The following is a 10,662-nucleotide window of genomic DNA, read 5'->3' as shown; positions in this document are numbered from 1 at the left end:
CCGTCAGACTATGGGTGGTATGCGGAGCTCATCTGAAGCTTGACATCAGCCAACAGGAATAACTCCCTCCAAATCTGCTTGTAAAAATACGATCTCTGTCAGACACAATAGCAGCAGGTAAACCATGCAGTCTGTAAATCTGGTGTAGAAATACTTTGGCCACCCCAGCAGCAGTAAAAGGATGTCGAAGAGGAAGGAAGTGCCCATATTTAGTTAAGAAATCCACCACGACAAGGATACAGTTGTATTGCTCAGAATTTGGCAGGCCCTCCACAAAGTCCAACGAAGTAGTGTGCCAGGCCTGAGGAGGCACTTCCAGGGGCTGAAGAAGACCAGGCAACTTGGACCTGTCAGGTTTTGCCTGTTGGCAAGTAAGGCAAGTCTTGACAAAGTGATGTACATCAGCTTTCATACCCTTCCAAGCAAATAATTTTTTCATCCTCATGTAGGTAATAGGAGCACCAGAGTGACCCCAACTGCACTGGAAAGACAAACACCCAATAGTTTGTGTTGCAAAATGGGATTCTGGCCAACCCAAATCCTGCCCTTGTATCTTAACACAACCTCCTGAATGGTAAAGTGAGCAACAGCAGAAGGATCAATAGAAAGCTTGGCCACCATGCTTAGAGCCTCTTGATCATTTTGATACCCCCCTAACACTTCCTGAATCCAAAGTGGTGTGCAAGTAGAAATAGCAGCACAATAGGAATCATGAGATGGTTTCCTGGAGAGAGCATCTGCCACTCTATTCTCAGTACCCTTCTTGTAGACTACCTTATATTGTAATCCTAGCAGCTTGGTGAAAACATTTTGCTACCATGGGGTGTGCAATCTCTGCTCAGTTAGTTGGGACAAACTTTTCTGATCAGTGAAAATGATAAACTCTCCCAGCTATAAATAAGATCTCCATTGTTGAAGTGCCAGTAGAATAGCCAGATATTCTTTTTCATATGTCGACAAGCCTTGAGATTTTGGACCTAGTGCTTTACTGATGAAAGCTAAAGGGTGTCCTTGTTGTGTCAGGACAACACCCACTCCCATTCCACATGCGTCAGTTTCAATAGCAAATGGTATGGAAAAATCTGGTAAGGCCAACACAGGAGATTGACATAATGCAAACTTAAGAGCAGAAAAGGATTTGTCATGAGCAGAAGTCCATACAAACATTGAATGCTTTTTGAATAACTCAGTAAGGGGTTTACTAATGAGACCAAAGTTTCTGACAAACTTCCTGTAATAACCAGCCAGCCTCAGGAAACTTCAAAATTCTTTAACATTAGAAGGTACTGGCCATTGAGAAATTGCAGCTATCTTGGAAGGGTCAGTACCCACACCTTTCTCACTGATGGTATGACCCAGATATGAAATTTGTCTTTGAGCAAATGTGCATTTAGAGAGTTTTATCTTCCAGTGTTCTTTGTGCAACAATTGAAATACCAATCTTATATGTACCAAGTGTTCCTCAAAAGAAGAGCTATATATAAGAATGTCGTCAAAGAAAACTAGGATGAATTTTCTTAAGTATGGAGCAAGAGTGGAGTTCATAGCTTCCTGAAAAGTACCAGGTGCGCCAATCAACCCAAAAGGCATAACCCTAAATTCATACTGGCCACAATGAGTTTGGAAAGCTGTTTTAAATTCTTCCCTAGGCTTGAGCCTAATCTGATGAAAGCCAGCTCTCAGATCTAGACTTGTAAACCAACTAGCATGGGCTAATTCATCCAAGAATTCATCAATGATTGGAACAGGATACTTGCCTTTGATTGTAATAGCATTCAAGTGCCTATAATCCACACAAAATCTCCAAGTGTTGTCTTTTTTCTTCACCAAAAGAACAGAAGAAGAAAATGGGCTTTACTATTTTGGATCAAGCCATTCTGCAACATGTCCTTCTTCTCTATTTTCTCTTTAAGGGCTGGAGCAAACCTATAAGACCTGACTTGGACAGGTTGGGCTCCTTCAATCAATGGGATAGAATGATCACAAGCTCTTGGAGGAGGCAGATCAGTGGGAACCTCAAACAGGACTGCAAATTCTTCAATAAGCTGTTGAATGGCAGGGGGTAAGGAAACCTGCACCTCATCCTTTTCAGAGACTTCCACTAAACATACCTAAACCACAGTTCCTTCAGGCAATTCTGGCATAACTCCATATAAGGTAGCTGTTGAATTCTTGTAAGGAATAGTCATCCACTTTTATTGCCAATGAACCTTCAAGGACTGAATTGTTCAAGCCAATCAATACCCAGTATCATGTCATAGGCAGATAATGGTAAAAGCTTCAAATCAGATTGAAATTCCAACCCATTAGAAAACCAGGCTGCATCAGGTATATGAGTAAAGCAAGACAATTGCTGGCCATTAGCTACCTTAACAGACAAGGGGGCATGCACAGGGACAATTCCCACCAATTGAGAAGCAAGTTAATCACTAAGAAATGTATGGGAACTGCCAAAATTGACCAAAATGCGAATCATGTGACCTTGCAAAGTACCCAACAAGCAAACGTCCGAGGAGCAAAAAGACCACACACTGCCGCTGTGGAAAGGGTCAGAAACAATTGTTCACCTGTCTGCTGGACTGCACTGTCGACAGATTGAGCATCTTCTTCAATTTGGAAAATGGCAAACACTTCTTGCATAGTGTGCAGTTGAACCGTGTCAGAGCATTGTGATCCTTGGCCCATTTTCAGCACAAAAGTGACAAAGACCCTTAGCGCGCCTGTAAGCTCGCAATGCATGCCAACGGTCTTCAGCCGAACGAGCTCGAGCAGCCTCTCCATAATGGCGGTCCTCAAAGTGCCCAACCAATGGCTTGGGATGCTTGCCAAGTGGTGAAGGGAGGGGAAGCGCAGTACGCGTAGGCGGCTTGGACTGAAACTGGAAGTCTTGGCGCCTGAATTCCCTTCGACACGCCGGATCTGCCACCTCATCCTACAATTGGGCAAGGACAAAGGCAGTATCCAAATTGGAAGGACGCTAAATCAAAATTGGAGCACGCAGATCATCCCTCAACCCATCAATGAACCGCATAATGAGATAACCAGGGTCAGAATTACTTTCGTAAGCTGCTAATTGATCAACGAGAGTGGCAAAACGGTCAATGTACTCGAACACAAAATCAGACTACTTAATACTAAGCAGCTGATGAACCAGCAACTCATGCTGCTCTTTGCCAAAGCGATTAAGCAGCAAGGCACGAAACTCCTCCCAAGAACATGACTTAAGTTTCTTTTCCACTAACGGCAACCATCGTGCCGCCACAGGGGAAAATTGCATGGTAGCGACCTTAATCCAAAGATAAGGTTCTACATGGCATAACTCAAAGTAATCTTCGACACGACTAATCCAATGCCTAGGATTATCTCCCTCAAATACTGGAAAATTCAGTTTTGGTAGTTTTCCCTGGGAAGGACCCCCCATGGCCGCCGCACCAAAACGTGAACCAGAGCTAGGCAAACGATGGGGAAACGGATTACGCAGGGACGAGGAGGAATTTGGGAACGCACCCTTGACCGGGGGATGGATTAGAGTCGTGACAGACCCAAAACCATCCTCCTGGTGGAACAGCTCGTCACGGTGGCCAGCTGGCCCGTCGGCGTTGGATCTGGCAGGTGGGCGCACGGACACCGACTCCGGCATCAAGAAGATGCCTCCGGGGTTCACCGAAGCCTGGTCGATGACAACCCACTCCAGATGCTTGTTCAACTTGCAGACCTCGATTTTGATGTCGATGGAGCCTTCAATGCTGGGTTGCCACTCTTCATACGTCGCTGCCACCTTCTCGAGAGCACGGACGCGCTTCTCCTTGGCGTCGTCGTGCTCGGCGAACTTGCGGTCCCATTTGGCATCAAGCTCCGCCAGGCGCTGCTTCTACTTCACCTCTTGCTTCTTGAGCTCGTCGATGATGGCCTTTGTCTCCGGATTCATGGCACCGTGTCGTCGTTGAAGGCGCGTGAAGTGTTGGTGGGAGGAGGGTGCTCCAGAATCCCCGAATCGAGTGAGGAGGAGAAGAACAGGGACCAGGACCGATTGAAGCTGATACCAATTGTTAACCTCAGGTAACCACAGATAGCTAGATACAAGATCTGGAGAAAGGAACTGCGAAGAAGGAAGCTCGGAGCAGGGGCAGAAGAACAGATATGAGAGTGGAAGCTTGCATGAGCAAGTTTGCAATTCTGTTACATGATGCCCTCTCATCTCAACTCTCGCTATCATATCTAGACGAGCAGAACCCGCAGCTAGGCCTAATTAATCCACTCGTCATCGGTGATTCTCTTGTTGGGCCTCCTGAGTCTTGGGCTAGTTCGTGGCCCAGCTTCCTCTGACCTCTGGATGCTCACACTGTGGCCCCACCGATCCTCTGCTACTAATGCAGGTGACCCAATTCTCGTGCGGTGGCTTCGTTGTGGGCGTGACATGGAACCACAGCGTGGCCGACGGCGCCGAGATGGCCCAGTTCTTACAGGCCGCCGGCGAGCTCGCCGTCGGGATGCCGTCGCCATCCATCTCTTCGGTCAGGTGGGACAACTCGCTCCCAATCATCCTCCCCCCATCCATGGTCGCTAGGCCACGATCGCGACTTGCGATGTCAAGGTAGCTCGATCCTTTGGACCTTTCCTTCCATGGCATCACCATCCCTTCGAGCTCCACCGACCGCATCAAAGCTGAATTCCGTGACCACCGCTTCGGCAATGGCCGGCCGTGCACCGTGTTCGAGGCGATCGCCACCGTGCTCTGGCGGTGCCGCACCCATGCGACGACAGCCATCACCGGCGGCGACCCAGATTCTCCGACCTTGCTTTCCTTCGCGGTCAACCTGTGCAAGCTTGCGGGCGCCAAGGACGGCTACTACGGCACTCGCAGCGAGTAATGGCGGCGAGCGGCATGGTGGCGAGCGCGGGCATTGTGGACCTGGTCGACATGATCAAGAGCGCCAAGGAGGAGATACCTGACCGGTTCAAGAAGGACGAAGACGACCGTGACCAGAAGCTGCAGCCATCGATAGACCAGCAGATAGTTAAAGATAGATATAACACGCTCATGATGTCGTCATGGCGGAATGTCGGCTTTGAAAGAGCCGATTTCGGCGGCGGGATGCCGACGAGGGTGATGTGCCATTTGCGGCGGAGGTGGGGCTTCCCGATCTGCGTCATCAACCCGCCATGGAAGGGGAAGGATGGGCATGATTATTTTTAGCAGGGATTTTTAAAATATTCCTCACATTACAAATGAAACCTACACGGAACATTAATCTTTCATATTTCAAGCCCAATAAGAACTCAAGTAGATAAGATAAATGATTTTTTTACATGGAAACAAATGAACTCAAGTACACAATGTCTTGTGTATGCGGTAGTGATAAAAATTAATAAAGACAGTGTAAAGTGTGATGAAAAAATTATTCAGCTACTCTAAAAAAGAATTAGTTCAAGGAGGGGCTGCTTTATGGGGAATGCTTGATAGGTGGTTATTAATTAATTGTGCCAAAATGCACCACTGTACAAGAACCAAAACACAAACATTGTAGCAAACTGAAAGCATCTACTTTTGTAGTGTACAGATGAACATCAGACTCACCCATCCATTTTTTGAAGTGCTTGACTGTTTCATTTGCACATCCCTCAATAACTGATGATCCTGACCTAAACCAAAGGCCAACAGGCATATAGATTTATGAACCAAAAATAGAATTCGGACTAAAACCCAATTATTGGTTGGCACAGACACAATTGAGTAATGCAACAAAATATTAGCATAAAGCACTTTTATGTGTAAGAAAGCTAACGTGGCTCAGAAAATCAGAAGACCAAAGGTTACTATTGATTAATGAAACACAAATTGATAAGAAATCCATCATTTCTTCACATACCCAGTACGAAGAGTTGGTCCAGCTTATGAATTTCTCCTACTAATAACATGACCATCTTCATTTTTGGAATCATTAAAGGACAGGGCTCTACTAAACATGATTTGGGTGAGCAGAAGAACAAGCAACTGAAGCATACCCTTGCAAAATGCATAGGGAGAAATGATATAGTTTGGTTGATGGAGCAACATCATCATTTTTTCTAGGCCAGTGGAACAGAAAACTCGTAATTTCTAGATAACTTTACCCTTGCAAAATTCTACAATGAGGTTGGTATGCATCCAGGATCTCCAAACCATGATTGCCAAATTCAAGATTGAAAACCTAGGTGGGCAGGCATGCTCACATCCATGAGATTTTGGGGCGCTCCTATATGTATTCTGGAAGGTGAATAAGCATTGTATCACACGGCCTGCTCACGGCCCATTGATCCACCATCTCGGACTGTTAATTTTTACTCCCCCCGTTGAAACCAGCTACGGACAACAAGCATCTGACATACATTTCGGTTTTTGTGCAAAACGAAACATTCAAAGAAGAAATTCGTAGTTTCCAAACCAAGTATTCAAATCAAATTCCGATTGGACCGTTGTATCTTTTATGATGAGATCTACAAAACAAACCACACTTGACCATATTTTAAATCAAATTATTTTTGAACATTTTTCGAATACACCAACATTTTATTGATGCTGACAAACAATTTTCTTTTTCAACATTTTTTCTCTAACTTTTTACATGTACCAACATTTTTTTGACATTCATCAACATTTCATAGCATTTGTCAACATTTTCTTTAAAGCCAAGCTTAATTGTCAATAACATTTCTGAACGTTGATCAACATTTTTTATATGCACCAACATTTTTCTTCAACTTTTTTACATTCACCAACATTATGGCTCAACATTTTTTACGCACACCAACACTTTTCTTCAACTTTTTTTGCCTTCACCAACATCATAACTCAAAATTTTTTAAAATGTTGAGACAACATAAAAGTGTTGAAACAGTTAGTCTAACTGTTGAAATAGCATAAAAGTGTTGAAACACTTAGTCTAAATGTTGAAACAGCTCCTTTTCAAAAAGAATGTTGAAACAGTTAGTTTAAATGTTGGAACGGTTCATGCAAAATGTTGAATATTTATTTTTTAAAAAAAATATGCATATTGGATCTCATTTTTTCACATTAACTCTAACCTCATGGTTCAAATGGATTCAAAAAATAATGAGTAGTTTAGAAGATAAATGATTTTGAATCTTGAAATTGGAGCAACGCCACCCCTGCCACCCATCTGTCAACCAGCAGTTGCTCGCCACGTGTGCACATGCGCTGCCCTGCTGCATGGGTGCATGCTTTGGTGTTCTCGTCCGCCTGAATTCGATCCATCCATACACTCAACACGAATCTCAAACATTGAAAGGCAACTAGGAAAACATCTACCGGAAGATGGATAGGATTTCCGGAGATTTTGCTATGCCCTTATTTCTCCCCTCTGCTGGCTTTTGCAATGGTTGGTCGGCCCATTTAGGAGCCTGAAAGAAATGAGGCCGAACTTTAAAAGCCTACTTTATATTTTTTTTTCGGGTAAGCCTACTATATATATTGTGCCATCACAACAAAAGTTTGTTGAGCCCACTAAGCTTTGAGACTCGGAACACATTATATGTTTCTTGGAAATTTTGCTGAGCTGGTATACTTGATTGATATTGACCACTACCTTTGGTACATCTTCTCCCTGCGGCCTATGTACAAGCCCAATTGTATGGTCCATATCTTACAATGTAAGGCCCACTAGTTTCCGAATAAGTGCAAGTGTTTTTTTTTCCAATTGCATTTTACATCAACAATCTCAAACTTCTAGTACAAGAAGGCAACAAACTCGAAAGTATGCACCCTGAAATGGATATGTACTATTTCTTTTATTTTAGTAACATGGTATTTCTCTGGTAGTAAAATAAAAGCCGCTACAGCATTATTTATGGTATCTCGAAAGAAACAAACTTGCAAACACCAAAAACATTTTCTTTCCAGTTTCAGAGACTGCACAACACCAGCGACCATTGACTAGTCCCTGCAAAGGTAGCTAGCTAGCTAGCTCATACTGGAACTGGAACAGAGCTACTCCTCAAGCAACATTGCACACCGTTCACAAGAAAGTTCATGCCAAGATTCCAATTAACCCTACAAAAAGAACAACGCCCATGCTTTCCTAAACCTGAAGGCTCAAATGTCTTGGCCACTAAGGAACCTGATGAGCAGCCTTGGAACCTAGGATTAACATGTACAAGTAAAGCGAAGACCGAGATAACCCAGTTCATGATTGAATCATCAAGCGAAAGAGCCAATCGATGCAGCAATTACACCTCATCCCTTTGCGTGCAGATCCTTTAATTTAGAGCCTTTTCTACCACTTTTCTAGACACGATTGGCACCATCCAAGCCAATCTGCTTGTGTGGCTTTCCAAAATCACATGTCATCGCACAATGAGAAAGATTCCTTTATCCATCAATACTGATAACTTTAGGTTTCCAGTCCTACTAAGTTTCTTCTGATAGCGATTTATTGCATTCGCAAGAAGGGGGTAAAAAACATATTTTCCTTCTTTCTTGACAACAAGACCCCCAACCTCACCCATATCTTCGACAATGGCTGAAAAAGGTGGCCAGCCATTGTTGTCTGCCAGTTTCTTTCTGAAGTCACTTTCCATTTCTCGAGTCTTTCAGTTCTATACGCCGATCGACCAAAGGAGTAGGAAATGCACATGTGCACTTTCTCGGTTCTACGATAGGTGTGCAGTACATAATAGTGTTTCGCAATCAAGTAATCATGAAGTCATTAGAAACGGTTCTGAACATTACACATATGAACCCAAGCTTGTTTCTGGTGTGACTTGTGATATGACAAGGATCTAATTTTCCGTTGAAATAGGTGAGACCAGTCAGAACACTGTTGACCAATTGTTTATGCACATTGTGAATTTATGTCATCTTGTTGTTTTGTTAAAAGCTAGCAGGTGTGGGTGATGTAGTGATGTCTCCTCCAGTTTTTGGCCCAAGCATATCTGAATGGCTGTCTTGCCCTGTTTGCTCACCTTTTTTGCAGTGCCCTCTTGCTCTTGGCATTTTGTTTCTTCTTTCAACCCTGAATGATCAGTGCTCCCAAGATAACATTGTATATATTCCCAGAGATAACATGTGCGCCTAACTTATTGTTTTTTACAAAATAAAAATCATAAATAACGTTTCCCACACCGTAGCTAGTATGTCAGGTGGTAGAGATTGATTGCGACGTCTGGAATTTTTACCTGCAAATTGAGATGCAACATACACATTGCGCATCTCATTTTTCAAATAGCTCTCAGCCAACTTGGAGTTCTTTTGTTCATCACATTTTTCACATAGTTCAGCTAATCTGTCTGCAATTTCCATATATTGCAACTTCGAAATAACTACTTCTGCTTACCCCTTCGAATAAAATTATATTGCAGACCAAATGCTTAAAATTATTTCCGGTCCTTTGATGCCTGAACTTTCGAATGTGCTACTCTGCATTTTTTTTTTTGGAAACGCTCTGTATTTTAAATTTGGAAATTAGTACTACAACTTGCAATCTAAATATCTACTGTACCATTTATGGAGAGATTCAAAGCCTGCACCAACTTGTTCTCTGTTGGTTGGAGATCAAATCCAGTCTCTTTGATGCCCTCAGGCACATGCCAAATTTTGTGCTTGTATCAAACATTATTCTAGAACTGCAAATTGCAGGATGCTATTTGAGATTTGAATCGCATGCATCAGCTAGGTTGCTACTAGTACAAACTGTGACCACAGACCACAGAGTCAACTATCGTATTGCCTGCACGCGCTTGCAAAATCATTTCCTTGATGTTAAGATAAACACGCGTAAGGTGCCAAAAGGAATTTTGTAACAAGGAGATGGTACCATGGACTCAACGAAATCAACGAGCTGAATTGATGGTACCACGAACATTATCTGATCCCTAATTCAACAAATCCCCAGTTGGTGACCCTGACACCCACAATTGGAGCTGAGGAGGTGACCCCAAGCAGCAAAGATATAAGGCCCTAGATGATCCTGACAATGCAGGCAAGCTGATCAATCTTGGTTCAGATAATCCAGTGCGTAACCCTACGGCTAGGGCACAAGTTAATATCAACAGTTGAGCACCAAGCCGGATCCAACAACACTGGCCATTCCCTTTATCAAAAGAAAAAAAAACACTGGCCATGCATAGCTCTCAGACAATTCCAATCATACAAATTGCTCCTGACTAACAGCTGTCAAGCTATAAATAGCTCAAGTCCAGTGTATGGCTCCATTTGGGTTTCCTGCAACCCATGAAACGTGTAACAGCAACTTGGACAGTGATAACCAACCCATTTGTTTTCTTGGCACAAATAGCTAATCCATTTGAGAGGATAAGAAAAGAGAGACCTGCTGCTGGCATACATGACTACAAGCATGCCATGGAGATTAGGCTCTCACTTTCATGGGGTGGTGTTGATTTGTGACTTGATCAGAAGGCCTTTGCGGGGTCCTCATCATATTGTGGGGGGGAAGGATCTGGATTTTCTGCATTAAATCTGACAGGAATCAGGGGGTACGATCAAGAGCTGACGATGGACCCAGCTCGGCGGTGCCTGGCCTGTTTGGAGGTGATTGTGATCCTTGGAGATGGCAGCGAGTGACTGTGAAAAGATTACGTCTTGTCCCCCATGTGAATTCAGGAGCTGTAAAGGGTTTGGCTGACTCGACTGTGCCCAGTCCCATG

The sequence above is a fragment of the Setaria viridis genome, chromosome 6 (assembly GCF_005286985.2).
Source record: "Setaria viridis chromosome 6, Setaria_viridis_v4.0, whole genome shotgun sequence".
In the NCBI taxonomy this organism is placed as follows: Eukaryota; Viridiplantae; Streptophyta; class Magnoliopsida; order Poales; family Poaceae; genus Setaria; species Setaria viridis.
Note: the sequence above shows the minus strand (reverse complement) of the source record.